General features: G+C 32.9%; 1 protein-coding gene and 1 non-coding gene across 2 annotated transcripts in view; both read left to right on the plus strand.

The window, feature by feature from the left end:
* The window catches only part of LOC118748671, a 361,645-nt gene that overhangs the window by 9,760 nt on the left and 333,761 nt on the right, over window positions 1-18,124 (plus strand). The window lies entirely within an intron of this gene.
* Window positions 16,571-16,649, plus strand: LOC118749030. Its single transcript, XR_004994132.1, has one exon. It is a non-coding gene; the product is annotated as a small nucleolar RNA U3 (small nucleolar RNA).

Raw genomic sequence — 18,124 nt, forward strand, 5'->3', positions numbered from 1 at the left:
ATTTTTTATCTAGTAATGACATATTTTTTGGTTTAAAGTTATGCGCCAAAAAGCAGGCACAAGTTTTAAGACCTAAGCTTTGAATTCTGACGATTTCTTTTAGGTTTTTGCGTTTAAAATTATTTAAAATAAAGACATTATTTATTTTAATGAATGAAGAAGCAACAAAGTCTAAGCGATAGAAAATATTATTTATATTTTTATGATGAATAAAGGAGACTTGGTTTTCGCCTAAAAGTATGCTGTACTTTTTCACAAACTAATACTTGTTGCATTACTGGTTACGAAAAAATCAGTTTTTTTGTTTGCAAATTTTTATATATTTTTTTATGGTGCTTTGTACTTTGCAATTGATGTCATGCGCTTAAAATTAGGCAATATTTTCTTCGCTTTAGCATTTAAGCGCTTATTAACTTTTCGTTAAGCAGCTTTTCTTACTCAGGAAGGAAGAAGAAATAGTTAATTAATTTCACTCACCGCTGGTTTATTATTTTCTTTTTTTCATGCATCCCACTTTTTTATTCAAATGAACTGCAATAAATGCTGGCAAATTTGTTTATTCTGAATTGTATTATTTATTTAAGCAAATGGTACTAGCAAATTATAACAAGCTTAAAAATTGTTCGTTTGTAGTACTTGTATTGGTAGAATATTTTTTTTTGTGTGTGAAATTTCCGTTTGTTATAAAAAGTTTTGTTGCTTGGAATTTTTTAAACTGGTTTTAAAAATTAACATAAAAAACTAATTTACATGGAAAGATAAGCAGGTACATATTTATTCAGCAAACAGCTGCTCATAAAGCCAATGGACAATGAAGCAATTGTTTGGAATTAAAAAAAAATAATTATTTAGTTGCACAAAAACATTAACTTTATCAATTCTGTGCTTAAAAAATTATTGAATGAAAACCAAAGAAAAAAATATATAATTCTTTAATATTTTTTTTTTGGTTTTGCTTTTAATTTAATTTGATGTTTAATGTTATTTACATGACTCTGCAGCTATAAAAAGGCTTTGTTTGCAAAAGTTGAAGCAACAAAATTTACTATTCTCAAAATTACATATAAAAATATTTTAAAATTTCACAGAAAAAATTTTATGTAAAGCATGAAAAATTGTCTTTAAAAAAAGCACAATACAAACACAATCAACATTTACCTGACAATATTTACAAATTAATGCAATTTATATGAAAAGCACAATAGTTGCCACAACGAACCAACAACAACAACAGCCACAGCTATAGGCTATTGCAGTACTGTCACTCATTCACCGCAAAAACAAAAAAAAAAAAAACAATCACAATAAAAGGAAACATAGCCTTGTGTTTGCTGCGCTCGATTTCATTTGTTTATTTAAATTCAATATTTATTTACTTGGGCAAAGTTAAATGAAATTGATGATAGGCACACAAAAAAAAAAACGAACCGGCGGACGGCGGTGATCAGGTGAAAGCGTGAGTGAGTCGATAAGCGCGTCTGTAGCATTGTAAACCACAAATGAGAAGCGAATTAAAATAGAACAAAAAAAATATGTAAGTGTAAAAATCGAATTCTATTGACAAGCCGTAAAAGCGACATGAGTGATAGTTGGCCTGCTTTAAATATTTACAAATGCCATTTTTCTTAATTCACCGAGCTGTCAGCGAAGATAAGAGCTTGGTGAAAGGAGTGACAGGCAGATAAGCGAGCAATCAATGGCGTAAATGATGGCTGAGGGAGTCTATGGGATGAAAGGGATGTATGGAATAAAAAAACGAGGCACACTTATAGGCGAAACAAAGTACAACGAAAACAACAAACTAGAATTCTGAGGATAACAGTGACGAGTGCATAAGTGTAGGACCTTAAAAAAAATTTAAATAATAAAAACTATACACAACCATAGGCGCTTTTATTATAAATATAATAACAAAAATTCTTTATATTTAATTTTTCCCTATTAAAATTAACAAAATATGGCAAATTGTTATTTTTCATGTTTTGCTCAGAATTTTTTTGCGAATATTGAATTTCCTGAAAATGTAATTTAATATAATAAATTTCCAATAACCAGCGCAGTATTGTTAAACAGATTGTGCATGAATACACAACCGCAACAATTGCCTTTTAATTAATTGTACTATGCGGTGAATGAATGAAAGTATGAATAATATTGTAGCCTACTTATAGGCGTTGAAATAATATGTAGCTATTATTTAAATGTAAAATTAATAAGCGTAAGCGTACTTGCATGCTGGCAGCGTGGAATAACAAATGCATTATAAAAATAATGAAATGTAATACATTTAACCAACATATGCAGCTAAAAGTATGCAACAATGTTTGGAAAATTATTAAGGAATATTTTTTGATATTAAAACGAGATTCTGAAATTTTTTTATAAGCGAAAATTTTAAAAATTTTCCTTATATATGCCTAATATAACTTTCCCTGTATTTTAGCGTATACTTTTAGGCGCAGAAGCATTTTTTTATTCTTTATAAATTTTTATTTCCCAAATTTTCCAGATTTCTGTTAAAGGTTTCAATTTATTCATGACTTTGGTGTATTTTTCCTCTTTCAGCAGCTCAAGTGTTAGCTGAAGGTCCAAACCCCTATAAGTAGGCAAAAAATTTCAAAAAATTCGTTACTATTTGAAGATTTCTTGTACGGTTTCCTGATTTCCTGGCGCTTTATTTATAGCCACTAAATCAATCGATTTATTGTTCCTTAAGAGCTTTTGATCACTCTTCAGAACAGACGTTACAACTGCTTATTCATGTGCGCATGCAACTTTTTTTTTAAACTTTGCATACCTTTAGGCGCACAGTATTAAATGTTAAAGCAATGTTAGAACGAAGTATTATAAAAACAACTGATAAATAATTTTTTCCAAATTTAAAACAAAACGCATTTTTCGCTTCCCCTACGCAAACGTTGCATATATTTAGGCGCTATTACTTTTATCCCTTCAATCAACCGCGCCCTTATTAATTAAACTCTTTCAACAGCGCAATGCATTACATCGCTCATGCTTCTGTGACATGCAAGTACGTGCACATTTCATAATTATCAAGTGCATACTTTCAGGCGCTAAATGTGGCTACAAGTAATTGATTGCCGTATGATAATGAATCGACAAATGTATAGCACATGTAACAAGAGCACTCAAAATTATTGTAGCCGTGTTGTTGTAATTAATAGTAATAATACAAACTCCAAATAAGCTTACATACATTTAAACGATGCTAATTAATATGTACATTGTTATTAAAATTGTAGTAATAAATTAGGGAAATTTACAAATAATAAAAGGGACAACAACATACACACACACACAAACCGAAAAGTTATTAAATGCATATGTGAGGGAGTATGTGTGCGTTTGTGTGGATCAAATACTAATTATTCCTATGCATGCATGTATGTATGTATGTGTAAGTGCATTGTTTGGCTTAAACAGAATTTGACCTAAATTTAATCTCACTCACCCAGCCGCACACCACTACCACCCACTCCCACTTCAACCACAGCTATGCAGCTATAAATTGCAATAGGACCTAACTGTTGCATACTTTAAGGCCAACACAGCCCGTTGTTTGTCTAAATATACGTATCTGCTTGAAGCTAACGCCAGCTCCCCACCATGCCCCAGTGCGCCTGTTGCATGCCACGTATCTTTCGTCGCACATCGATGACACTAATATGATAGCTTAATTTAATTAAGTGACCAAACAAAATGAATGCATACATTCAGGTGCATGAAAATACTAAGCTGCCCCATAGCCAAGCTTAATGGAAGCAGTGTTGTACAAATATTACCAGCAGCCAGCAGCTATCGAGTGTAGTGTTGCCTTCCATGCCACGCCGCATGTGCCGTGAAGCGATGTGTCAACAGGTCAGCACTTGTCCGCAATAAAGTCAGCTTTAGGGCGCTCCACACCGTAGGATTATATGCTGGTCAGTAGGTATGTGTAGGTGCTCAGCAAGTAGCTTAGCTAGCTAGCCAAGCTACTATAGCTAACTAAATTTATTGCTTTGCTGCTCGCAGTGACCCCGCTGACGTATGTATTTATAAAGTAAATAAAGTGTTGCATAAATTTAGGTGCTATTGCACTGTTGATTGCTCATCTTACACAGTCAGTTATTTGTAGGAGTAGGTATGTATGTATGTATGTGCGTGTGTGTCACAAAACGCATTTGGTATAGAGCTGCAAGGCAAGCGAATTGGTGACAGCAGACACCTGACTAATTTTACTAATTGATTGCTAGCAAATAAGGTTAATTGGGAGAGCAGCGAGTGGTTAGGTCGATAAGATGGAGAAGAACTAAAATATTGTCGACCTTAAATCGCATTAGATTGGGCGGCATATCTTGTTTCAGACAATGTTGGTTGCATTGCCTCACTAAAGGAAACTTAAAGAAGTTAAGTAGAAGAAAGCATACCTTTAGGTGCATATTTTGTTTTCACGGCGGTTGCAAGCATAATTTCAGGCGAAATAACTTTATTTATTGAATGTAGAGAAAACATGCACTGGTTATTTGTATTGGCTTTGCAAAGTGTTGATCATCAGAGAGAGATCATCAGTTGAGTTCTGACAATCGCTGCGCTAAATTTTCATTGGCGAATTTCTCTAAACGAAAAGCAGTGCGGCCTGGAAGTATGCAACATGGAAAAGTAACAGATGCAATTCGTAAACAGCCAAAGCTGCCAGTATGTTCAATGTTGCTAGGCACGCCTGCTGTTCTTTGGGAGATGTGTGACGATAAAAATTAGCGAATTAAGTTGCTATACTTTATCGGCTGCATACTTGGGTGCGCTTAAAATTTTTCTCGCCATATGATGAAAAAAACTTTTTTTTTTATTAAACGAGTTTATTTAGGATAGAGCGTGGTTTTCATGGTCTGGAAAAACTAAATTTTTAGTTAAATAATTTGATGCATACTTTTGGGCACATTTGTTAGTCTGAAAACTAACAGGGCAATTCAACTCACCACAGTTTATTGAAAGACAAAAGTCTTTCGTAAGACAATTGTCAATTCTGGCAACTATCTTAAAACATCTTTAAAGTCTTTTGAAAAACTATTTGACAGATCTGCTAATGAGGAGGTCTTAGCGTTATGCTGTTTGCCCTTTAGCAAATAAATGATAAAACAATAATAAAGGAGACAAACAAAAAAAAAACAATTAAAAAAATTTTATCAGATCCTAAAAATTAAAAAAAGTGCAAAAATGTATTTTTATTTTTAAGACAATAAAATCTAAAAAATAAAGTTAACATTATAATAAAATTAATGAAATTAACTACTAAAGAATAAAAAATTAAATTAAAAAAATAAATAAATAAATTAAATTTTTAAAACGCTAATGAAACTAAAAAATTAATATTTTTTTGCACAACAAAATCTAAAAGTAAAAAAAAAATTAACTAAAATTTAAAAAAAAAAATATTTAAAAATGCAAAAAATAAAATAAGTTCATAAAAATTAAATGAAAGCTAAAAAAGTATTCTTTTTAAAACAATAACAACCAAACGGTTAAAGGAAATCATGTTAAGAAAAAACAATTAATTAAAAAAAAAGAAAAAGATAAACTTGGTTTCTAAAAGTTAAATTAAATTAGTAAATATGACACATATTACATTATATATTATATTTTCTATTCAAAAATAAAAAAATGTGCAAAATTAAAAATATTTATATTAAAAAAAAAATTATACGCAAGCGCTTTCTATTCTTAGCAAGAATTGTCCTGCAATTCTCTAAGCTAAATAATCTATTTTGCAGTGGTATTTATGTGTTCCCTGCATTAGCTTACTAAAGTTTTTCAGTTGCATATTTTCATGCGCAAAAAAAAAAAAATCGGTCGCTTCCTAACTTTGGCGTGAATGTTTTAAGTGAAATATGTTTCATACATTTTTTCTTCCAAACAAAATCTGTAGCATAATTTTAGGCGCGCATATTATTTGAGTCGTATTATTGCCCTAAAAAAAAAACAATAACATGTTCATAAGAAAAAAATCGATGCATACCTTTTTGAACGAAAGTAAATTTCGACATATTTTATCTCCCCCTCCCCAATCAGCAAGCACTAAAATTTCTTTTGTGCCTCAAACAAAATCTCTACATGCTCTGATATCTGTAATTTGCAGCGAAATTTTAGGCGCAGTAGCCACTTTTGCTTGCCAGTTGTCTAGTACTTACATAAAGGCCTTAAGTCTCAGGCTTTGATGCAACTTTTAATTGATATCAAATGACATGCGGCCTTAACAAATTTGTGCAGGAATTTGGCAGAAAAATTATCAAAAAACAAGGTAGAGTTTTAGGCTGCGCTGCATGTTGTTTTCCAGTGTAATTGAGCTTTAATTTCAATACTTTGTAACGAAACTAACCAGGGCGAAGGAATATTGTTAACTAGCCTTTATTTTTTTACTTAATTTTGCAGCTAGTGTCGCCTAATTTTTGGCTTTGGGTTGAACATATATGTATCACTTTTTCTCAGCAAATTTTTCTTCATTCACAAGTAAATGTACAAGCAATGGTTTTGGTATTAAATTCCGTAAATTTCCGCAAAAATTCAGGAAATATCTTTGGCTTTTTATTAGCTGGAGAAAAGAAGAAATTTGCAGTAAGAATGGAAATGTTCGATGTTTTCTTAATATTCTAAGCTTCTAAGAGAACAATACCTTCGAAGTAAATTTGTGGCTTAAACAGAAATTAATCGATTTGGTTAGGCATGTGTTGCATATTTTCATGCATATTTGCAGGCGGTAGCCCAACGTTTCATATTTCGAAGACTATAACATTGCAATTGATTTTTGAACAATTTTAATGAACTTGTATAAAACTGAAAAGCAATTAAAAATTTCATACTTTTTGGCGGTTAACTGCATCCGTACAATTATAAGTATTATCAGGCTAAGAAGAAAGCAATTTTAATTTTCTCAAGTGAATTGGTTCCAACTGATTTCCATAAATTAGAGCGCACATATTTGCTGCAATGCTGCTAATTTCTTGCCAAAATATATTTATTCTGAGGGTTGCATTCAATTATAAGTAAATGCTTGCTCCACTTTTTAGATGGCATTATATTTTCCAAAATCGTTGCATACTTTTAAGCTTAGAAAATAGTTTTTAATGAAAAACTTAAATAAAATACCTTGCATACTTTTTGGCGCCATACAAATTTAAAATTCTCAAAATCGTTTAATGTTTAATTTATTAGTTTATACATTTTTTCCATATTTTAGACGAAAGTTTTCAAATCTACAGAGAGAGCTGACTGGAATATTTTTACTTTTCAACCGTCTTCTAAATTTTCCCTTTATTTGGGCTGCTGGCCTTTCTTAAATTTAATTTGAAGGTATTACAAAAAATTTTGCATACTTTTTGGCGTTTCAGAAAAATAAGTAAAACATAAAATGGAAAAAGATAGGAGGAAATTTGCTATTGAATTAAAGCCTTGTTGCTTTGAAAAAAAAATTTAGCATACCTTTAAGCGCTAAGCTATATTTTCAGGGTAACTCACTTTCAACATGACTTCGCTAAGCAGAAATTTGCTTTTAGACAAAAAAATTCTTTTCACTTAGCTGGTTTTTCCATAAGCGTAGCATACCTTTAGGTACTAGACCACACTCGAAGCTTTTTCGGGGTGTTTTTCTTCCAATTCGTACCTATAGCAAAGCGAGTAATTTTCTTATTGTTTACCAGCTGAGTCACGCAAGCCGCATAAATGTAAGCAAATAATTGCATAATTTTGGGTGCTGATGCATAATAAACGCCCGCAGACAATTCAATTACGTGTGAATGTCTGCATATAGAAAAGGGAGGAAATACAATTTGTGGCGAAAAAATTCAATAAAGTAGCAATATCATATGACAAAGAGGGAATGGATGTAAGTAAGCCAAGAGGAGTGGTACCGTAAAAAAGGACGGTAGAGTCTGCAGCGGAATGGGCCACACACCACTTCCTTCAAAGAAAAATCTTTTAATCGATATTTGTTCTAATTTTTTTAATGCATTTGTTTTTGCCGGCGGCTGTCGACAGTTACGTTTTGCCTAGAAACCTCGGGCAAACATTTTTTCCTACAGATAGGCTATAATTCCCCCGTAATGTATGCTTGCAGAGGCTTACATAAATTCAGTGCATGCGGCTGAATGTTATCTGTATTTGAAGAGTAACGGCGGCTATTCACCTAGGTTTTGTACTTTAGAGGTAAGCATATGTCGCAAATGTAACTGTTTTTACGATGCAATGCTTCGATTATTTCCACACTTCCCTACCCGTTGGCCAGCCCATTCTACCGGCACTTACGCTTGGTTGCTTTCAGGAGTTTATACACAATTTTGTTGGCAAATAAACTTGTTTGAAAATCGATTTACGAGCACGCGCCTAAAAGTACACCAACCGCCTGCCATCTTCTTTCCATATTGGATACGCAAAACCAATCATCCTTCCAGAAAGCTGCCGGAAACTATGCTACACCAGTGAGTAGTGGAGCTCCCCTGCTGCCACAACTGTCACTGGATGCAGCCAAGCAACCCAGCTGCTGTGCAAACGCCCCCTAGCGCCTAGCGGTAGACAACTTCCTGTCCCATATCCGCCAGCTATGAGCCATGAAATACACTGCCACAACAGTCGTGGCAGCCGCTCAAGCCCAACGACGGTTAACGATTGTCACTGTCATCTACTACATTTGTGCTCGAAGGCAAAATGTATGTTAGTTGCCGGTGCTGCCAGTGCTGTTGGTCAATAGTCGGACGGACATACATACATATGTGTGAGTTTGCTCCTGCAACAGTAGTAGTTGTGTGTGCTCATCGATCCTACGTAAACATTGACAAGATGAAGGCTCACAGTCGGGCATGCAAACATACTTTCAAGCGTAAGCTACTTTCGTAGACAAATACATTTGTGCTGGCTACACCCCACAGTGGCCGCATGGTAAGTTGCCTCGTAAGCTCTTGTCTATGTGTGCTTTGCATTGTACGCGTGCGGCTTTGTCTGTGAGAGTGTGTACTAAAGTCTAGATAAATAATGCGTATAGCAATCGAAAGTTTTTGCTACCTTGTTGCCTACCTTCAGGCATTCAGTGGCTGCTTTGTACACTCATATGCAGTTCTATGATTATTCTATGGTCTTTTCACTTTCAAATTCAAACAGGCAGGGATGCTTCTGTAAATATGCTTACGTTTGTTTGAGCTGTTCTCGGTGTTTTTTTTTTTTTTTGTGGTACACACATGCTCACCCTCGCAAGTGTCAGCTTCCATCGGGTAGTTTAATATCTTTTTAGTAAATAAACTAACCCAACCGGCATCCAAGTGTTTTACAACAAATGAGTAGGAGACACGCAATAACTGTCTTACGACAAAGTGGCATTTTTGAAAGGCGTGTGGTAAAGAAATGAATTTTCGAAGCATCCCTTTAGTCGTATGTGTATAAAAGAAGCGTCATAGTTTTCCCAAGTGGGCGTCAAATTAAGTAGGCTTTGACATTGCCTGCTTTCAGGCGCATGACAGTTATGTCTATTAGACCTACTCCGCAATTGAAGCATAATTTAATTGGAGAAGTTTTAAAAGCTGTATGCTGTAGGTGAAGCAAATTATCTTTTTATATTTCTTTGAGTCCCTACAAGTCGAATGATCGGAATATACATACAATTTTATTATTAGAGGACCATACATTAGAAAGTTCAGTGGGTACTTAAGCTTAGTTGGAACATTGAAATTCTTCTTCAAAATAATATTTAATAATTTCCACGCATTTTCTCTTGGAATTTACAAGTAATTTCTTGGCATGGGATGACTACACGCCGCATCAAATTCTTTTGGAATGTTCTAATTTAATATTTATAGGAAAATATAAAAGACCATTGCGTTCTTTTGGGAATAAAACAAAAATATTAAGTATTTTATGCGTTTCAAGTGAGAAAGTACAAACCGTTTTATGGAAAATTTTTTCAATGAGTAACTGAAAAAAGCATAATTTTAGGCGCATAAGCGAAAAATTAATTTAGGCGCATATTTCTATAGTAGCTTCAACATCATTTCTGCGCATAAGTACAGGACTAGCACGCTCTTTTACAATGCCAAAGACCGAAATAAAGTTATTGCATACTTTTAGGCGTATTTGGATTTTATTTTCTTTATATAAAGCCTTTTAGATAACTGCGTTTATAATGTTGGTATTCTAAAAAGTCTCAAAATAATTTTTATAGTTTTATACTTAGAAACTTTTAGGCGCCGTACGTATTTCTTTCCACTAAAGCACTATCTTCAATAAGTTTTCGATTCTTTTTGAATCTCCTCATAGACATTTTGTGAGCGCTTTGGAAAATTTTCAAAATATTGATTGCCCATTTTTAGGCGTTTTCAAATTACTAGTGTTCGTTCAGTGGTTGAAATTCAACCACTGAAATTAAGAAGAGTTGAAATAAGTTAAGGTGAGTTTGTCTGAGTTTAGTTGAGTTGAGCTGAGTTGAGTTAGGGTGAATTGAATTGAAATGAGTTCAGATGAGGTGAGTTTAGATAAGTTAATGTTAATTGAGATGAGATGAGTTGAGGTAAGGTGAGATAAAGTAAGTTAAAGTGAGATAACATTAGTTGGGCTGAGTTGAGTTGAAGAGAGTTGGAGTGAGGTGAGGTGGACTGAGTTGTGATAAAATGAGTTGAGTTGGGATGCGGTGAGTAAGGGTGAGTTTAGGAGAATTGAAAGAAATTGATGTGAGGTGATTTGAAATGAGCTGTGGTGAGTTGAGGTAAATCGAGTTGGACAACATAACAAAACATAACAGAACATAACACAACAAAGCATAACACCACAAAATATTACATAACAAAACACTACATAACAGCATTACATAGTATTACGCAACATTACATAACGTAGCATACATAACGTACCATAACATAACGTAACATAACATTACATTACATAACGTAACATAACGTAACATAACATAACATGGCAAAACATGGCATAGAATAATTTAACATAACATAGTATAACACAACATAACGTAGCATAATACACAACGTAGCGTAGGACATACCACAACATAACACCATTATATTATATAACATATCTCATGTTTCAGTTTTATCTTTGTTTTGGTCTAAACCTTTATCTCTATGAGTTTCTCTATCTCTATTTTGTGTATTTAGCTTCTCATTTTCACTCTCTAAATTAATTGCTTGGCTCACTGAAGGCTTGATTGCTTAAATTGCTTTCATAAAATAGTACACATGGTATAATTGCTTGGAAAGTCACTTAAGTATTTGTAGGCTATTTTTGGACGCTTACTTATCATTCCATACCTCCTTTTGATACTTTATCGAGACATCCTAAAAGCTATAATTCCTCAATAAAATGCTGTATGCGTGCCTTATAAGTTAATTACAAAAAAACGGACATTTCTGAAGTAAGTTTCCATACAAAAAAAAGTCTCCTTATTTTACTCACTGCTCATCCTAAAATTATGCACCATTAAGCTGTGTAATCGCTTGGCAAGCAAGCGTTTATATTTTGAAATTTTAGTCAACCCTTTAGCTCTTCATTCATGAAAAAGTCGCCTGTAAAAAGTCCCTGCCGCTCAGCCCTAAAGAAGATTACAGTCACCGTCGCAGTGTGCGTTAATATGCATTAAGATAATTAACTTTACACAATTTAAGCTGTACGAAAAGTCAACAGACAATAAATCCGTTATGCTAACAAAATTTCATATCACCAAAGTGGGTAAAAAATTCATTAAAAATATTAACAACACTTTCACCAGCCGGCAAGCCGTGTGAGTGTTTAAACGCCCAGCTCACTTTGAGTAAACGCTGAAGCTTAAAAATTACAAGTAAATGGCATTTTTTCAATTAAATTTCCTTTCCCCAAACATTATACAATAAACTAAATGAGCTGAGGCTGAGCTTACACGGCTAACTTTAGCAAATTGCACAATGTTACTCATACGCCTCGGGGCTCGATTGTATGGCTTTTTAATGGATTTTTCGTAGGCAACTGTTGCCGATGAGCGTGCGTGTGCATACGAGTGTGTGTGAGTGTTCGCGGTAAGTACGATGATTAAGAATTTTGTCAGCTTTGCTGTTGCTTATGCTGTATTATCTGCTGGCTTACTTGTCGTTGCCGAGTGCGTAATAAATAAATTTACTGGGCAATCTTTTAACTTGCCACACACAGACACATCACTTTTTCATCAAACTCTGTCAAGCAAAGTTGCTGGCCAGGCATTGAATGCCAGCAAAATGTGGTTATTTATATACACTTTTTGAGGTGTCTACGTGTGCGTGCGGTGCGTATAACAATAATTGTGTGCGTGGGTGTAGACCTCATTTCATCAACAACGACAGGAAGCGACAATGACCAAGCCATGTTTACATGGCCCGGCAACAATGCGTGCATGCTTGGTTGTATCCTGTTTTGTGTGTCCATATGTCCTTGCTGATATTCTCACTGCTGGCCTGTTGCGTCGTCTTATACATACAGACATATATACACACGCACACGCTCGCACAGACTCACCTTCACACGCGCTATTCTTGTTCTATGCATTGTAGCTATGTATGTACATTCTGATTGAGTGCGTTGACTAGCTGCCTGCCTGCCGCCAGCCGCCTGGGTGCTGTTGTCTTTTTGCTCGTCACAGCTTTTGTTTCACTTCATCTGCTATTCTGGCGTAGCTTGCTGATGATGGTCAAATGGCGCATTCTCACTACGAGATATTACATTTTTGTTTGTTTATATGTTTGTTCAGCTCAGTGCGTTCATTTATCAGCTGGTTGCTCGTTACTTGACCCTTACGCTTCAATGAAAATGTTCACTCAATTACGCTTGAAGGCTTAATTCACGCAGTGCCGAGGAGCTGCATGTACACCGAGACTGGGATTGGGCGCTGTGAGAATTTGCGGGGAAAAAATGCTAAATAATGTATCAGATAGTGGTAGGACTCAGAGAAAGGTGTTTACTATATTCCTGTACATACATACATATATACATGTTCAAAAGTGCGTGAGATTACAGAGCAATATATTGCGGAAATGATGTGAAAATGTATATGTACTTAGAATGAGTTGATAAAAATAATGAATTTTCAGAAGGTATCCATCATTTGTATTGCTTTATTGAGTTCAGAAGGAGGCTTATTGAGTAAAAAACATTTAGAACAGATACATACCTAAGTACGAGTACATACCGATACCATAACTATTTTTTTTTTAATTTTTAATTTAATTTAATTAATCAAAAAAATCACCGTTTATGTATTGGTTGTCGACACATTTATCGATATCACTGCCATATATTGACGATACAATTTTCGATATCACTGCCGATATATTACCGACAGATTTTTCGATATCACTGCCGTTAGAATTTTTTTCAGTCGAGTGTAAATTTTACTAACCTAAAACTTTTAAAAAGGAATTAATTAGAAAGGGCGAAAATTAAAAGAAAGTTTAAAAACACAAAAAAAAAATTTTATATTTTTTTATTAATTACCATTTTGGTAATCCACTAATTTATCGAAATTGCCTTCAAAATATTCTCGATAATTTTATCGAAATCACTATCGCTATATTAGGTTAAATTTAACGGTATAACTGTCGTTGTTACTTCATTGAGTGGAGAGTAGAATTTATTAATTTATACTTTTTTTTAATAGAAATGATATACAAAAACTAGAAAATTATAAAAAAGAATAAAAAAAATTAAGATCATTATTGATTTTTTTTCGATTATTTCGATAAAGATACCTATATTAAAATCAATTATTTTTTCGAAATAATTTTTGATATACGACACTGCTGGTATATACTAACTGTAAACGTTGCCATTGTTAGAAAATTTGTTTTTAATTTCTTTATTTTTTTCACTCTCATTATGTTCATCAGCTCCGAAAAAACTTCAATTGAAATTTTATCTTTTTATGAAAGTATCACTCGGGAACAATGGGTCTGCAAGCTCTAAGTGCGTTGGCCATTTGAACTGATATCCTAACCTAGCCTAAAGAATAAATGCTAAAACCCGATCTTTTTTCATTTTGTTTAAGAAATCTTTTTTTTTTTTTAAATATCGAAGAAGCAATAATACATACGGACGAAATCCGCCAAGTGTACCAGGAAAAAATTGTATGCCAGCATTTTGTTCAAACTCCATTACGTTGCGTTGTTGCTATGTTTACTACTAATCGACGTGTAAAATAATTTTTTTTTTCGCCGCATTTTATATTTAAAAAACAATATTTAAAATAAATAATAACTCGACTTTTATTAGATTTACAGGGGAAAAGATAAAACCAAAAAGCTGACTGTTTTAAAAAATTAAAATAAATAAAAACTACTGAAAAATTTGCAATTAAGAAAAAAAAATGGAATATATTGTTTATTGAGGATATTTATATTACTCGTTTTTCCAAAATTTTAAACGTACAAAAATTGAAAAAATTTTTTAAACAAATCAAATCACTGCAGTGTATGAGATTGCACAAAATTTTGCCGCTGCCGCCATTCACAAAAGGAGCCGTAGTGAAAAAATAACTTTGTTTATTCACTTTTCGAGCAGATTATTATCAGCAAGAAGGCGAATGGCAAAATCTGGGGATTCATCTATTGAATTTTGTATTTTTATATTTTTTATTTGTCATTTAGTTGAGGCGAATTTCGTTTCAATTTTGTTTACTGGGCGAAATGTTGCGGCGAATGTTACCCAACGACTCCGCTCCGTCCGGCGAAATTCGCTCAAGCGATTCGGTTCTGTTTATACTTATAGTTTCTTGGCCTTTTTCAACATTTCAGGCATTTTATGAAGATAAACCCAATGAAAATTTACTTTTAAGTCTTGGTTAAAAGCGTTGTTAGATTTGAATGCTAAAATGTATGTCGCCTAAATCACAATTTGTCCAAAACAATATTTACGTATGGGCACTTGCTGCTCCTTAGAAATTTCCTTCAATTTGATTATTTTAATAGAATGTTGTGTGACACATACATATGTACATGTATACCAAAGTACCTAATTTAAAATGTTTTCAATTGATTTTAAATATACATAATCCCCCACAAAATTCATCAGCAAAAGGTTGATATTTTCCCTAAGCAGCTTATAAGTACATTACTCATACGCCATGACGACCACTATTCGCACTCCTTTGCCTTGAAGCTCATTTTCCGTCACATATTTGGCATGCGGACGCTTAACAGTTAGTTTCTAAGAAATTTGTTGATTTAAAAGGGAGGAGGAAGTTTAAAAATAGCCAAAAAATGCCCTTCAGTAACCATCGCAAGGAAAAAAATGTTATTTTATTTGCTCCCTATAAGCATCACCAAAAAAAAATCCGTAAATTTGAATGTTAGGACGCATTAGTGAGAGTTTAAAAAGATTATTTTTTTTTTAATTTTTGTATATTTTATGTGGCTTTTTGCTGCCGCATCTGTGAATTGTCAAACCCTTTAGATCTATATGTGTTTGTAAGTATGTATATTCAAAGTAGGCCATGGATGTAATCCAATTTCCTTTCAATGACAAGCAAACACAGGAAGTAAATGTAGGGAATGAAGTCAATATGAGATCCGAAGATCAATCGCTTGTATTGACTTCAATAGATCTCGTTGATAGTTTCATTTTGCTGGTGAAATGATGCAAGAAGTGGTTAAAGGGAAAGATAATTTTGAAGTTATTCTTATAATAAGAATATGGACAACAATCAATACAAATACTATCGATAACTTTTATATCGATATCAATACAGTTTATTTTACCTTATACTCATCGATAACATTATGTTTATTTTTATAACCATTCTTATCGATTTTGACTCATTATCGTTGTAGCAACTATTTAGTATCGCGATTGTTATCGACTTTTTAGTTTAAATCGATATTTTATCGTCATTTGTTATTCTGATGTGCTAAAAATAATTAAGATTTCAAACTTTAAAATTGGGTTAAATAAATTAAAAAAAAAATATATATGCACATTTAAATTTTAGGTAGCTAATTTTTTTTTTGTATATCACTTTTTGCTTTATATAGCTTTCCATTTTCGTTTAGATGACTTTAGGAAATTGTGGCACATTTTCTAAAAAAACGCAAATAAATATTATAAAACAAATTTTTTGTTTTAATTTTTAAACAAAAATTTAAAATAACACTTTAAAATATTTAAAAATATAAATTTAGATGCTGTGGTTGACTCATATTTCTAAACCTATGAAAAAAGCAATTAAAAAGGTGCGTTAAAAATAATAAACAAAAAATCTTAAGTTAAAATAATACCAATTTTGCAAGAATTTTGTGCTTTAAAAACACTAAATATTTAATAATATTTACCAAATAACTTCAAAAACCTTGCCTTACATTTTTAACATTAAAAAAATCAAAAATTATGTAGCCAATTTTTTTAAGTTTTAGAAACGCCAAAATTAAATTAAATTTAAAAAATAAAAATATAATTATGTTGTTGTTAATGTAACAGCATACAAATTCCCTCAAGAGTTGTTAGGCAGTTGTGCTGGAGTGATAGATAGTCCTTGCTAAATGTGGGTCGTTCCGGTTACGTAGACCCGGCTACCGAGGGGACGAAAAACACGACTATACTTCACAGGATTATTTCTGTAGTAAGTCTTCATTTACTTTCTTTGCGAAAATAAAATTTGATTTCATGGAAAATATTTATTTTAAGAGGTTTTCTTTGCTAAGAGAAGTGTTTGGGAAAGCTATTCTGATTAAGAATTAAAAAAATAAACAATTCTATGTAAATAAATGTAAGATTATACTTTACGTAATATTGGTTTTTCGAATTAAAAAAACAACTTTTTTTGGTTAGCGAAATATTTGGTAGTTTTAAAGTAACGAAATTTAAATAAATTAAAATAGCTTCAGTTCATTTTGAAAGTATTGGGTTAAATTTTTTTTATTAAATTTTTGATTTGTTCTGTTAAATTAACTTTCAAAACCTTTCAGCTTTAGGAATCAAAAAATAATAATTATGCAAAAAAAAAGACAATTTTTTTTAGCATTTTTCTTTTTTCGTAAATTGAATCATTAGCTAACAATACAATTAGTTATAGAAATAATAAATAAGATTTAGCTAGTGAAAACTTTTTCCATCTCTTTATCAACACCCTCTCTTTATTTCACCAAATTGTTTACGCTTTAAGTAAGCTTCATTTTTGTCAGCCGAATTACACTTGTAAGCGCCAAAGTAACTTTTTGCCAGACTACATAAATAATCTCAAATTATTGTGTATTTATGTACTCTCGAATACTTTCAAACAGTGTGACGGCCCGCTGAGACTGAATTGATTGGCCGCCTGATTGGTTGTCTATATTTGGCAGCCATTCGTAAAAAAAAGTATCGAAAAAAGTGCATAAGTACAGATAAATGTCACAGGAAAAATCCTCGTATTCATTAGTTTGTCGATTGCTTAAATATAAGTGAGCATATCGCACACCGTCTTTAAAAGAGACACAACTCAAAATTATTTTATTTTTGAAATTATGCGCTAAAAATGTACACTGAGCTTTTATCTACCTTTCAGCAAAAGCCGGAGTAAAATTTTCGTTACAAGGTAAGGTAAATTCTCCCTTGTCCATATGATTACCATATGCTAAGAAATAGTTTTTCGCATTTTCTGACAAACGTGAAATTTTGAGTTGTGCCCCTTTTGAAGACGGTGCACGATATGTGTATGCAGTACATACGTATGTGAACTGAATGCTCCCTGCAAAAATTTGAGGACCAGGTGGTCCACTTAGTCGTAGTTTTAAAGTATGTGCAAAAGGACCAGGTTGCATACTAGTAACTTGTTATGCTTACCTGGACCACTTCAAACGTAAAAAAATTGATATATGTGTTGAACACCACCTCTTCGTGGCCCATCGGCAATATGATTCGGCTGCCGAATGTGCCATTGTTCAAAAGGAATAGTTGTCTAGGTGGTCCCATGTTATGCAGCGGTGGACCAGAGGTGGTCAGGTCCAATGACACCGCAATGTTAATGTAACCATATTTTCTCCATATATTTGGAATATTTTTGTTACTAGTGTTGGTTACAAGGTAGCGTGGTTCCGTACTAGTATTTAACCTAGCCCACTTTTTGCAGGGATTTCCACCTACACAAATACGTACATAAATACAT

The sequence above is a fragment of the Rhagoletis pomonella genome, unplaced genomic scaffold, assembly GCF_013731165.1.
Source record: "Rhagoletis pomonella isolate Grant_MI unplaced genomic scaffold, Rhpom_1.0 Rhpom_scaffold_00013, whole genome shotgun sequence".
NCBI classification, from domain to species: Eukaryota; Metazoa; Arthropoda; class Insecta; order Diptera; family Tephritidae; genus Rhagoletis; species Rhagoletis pomonella.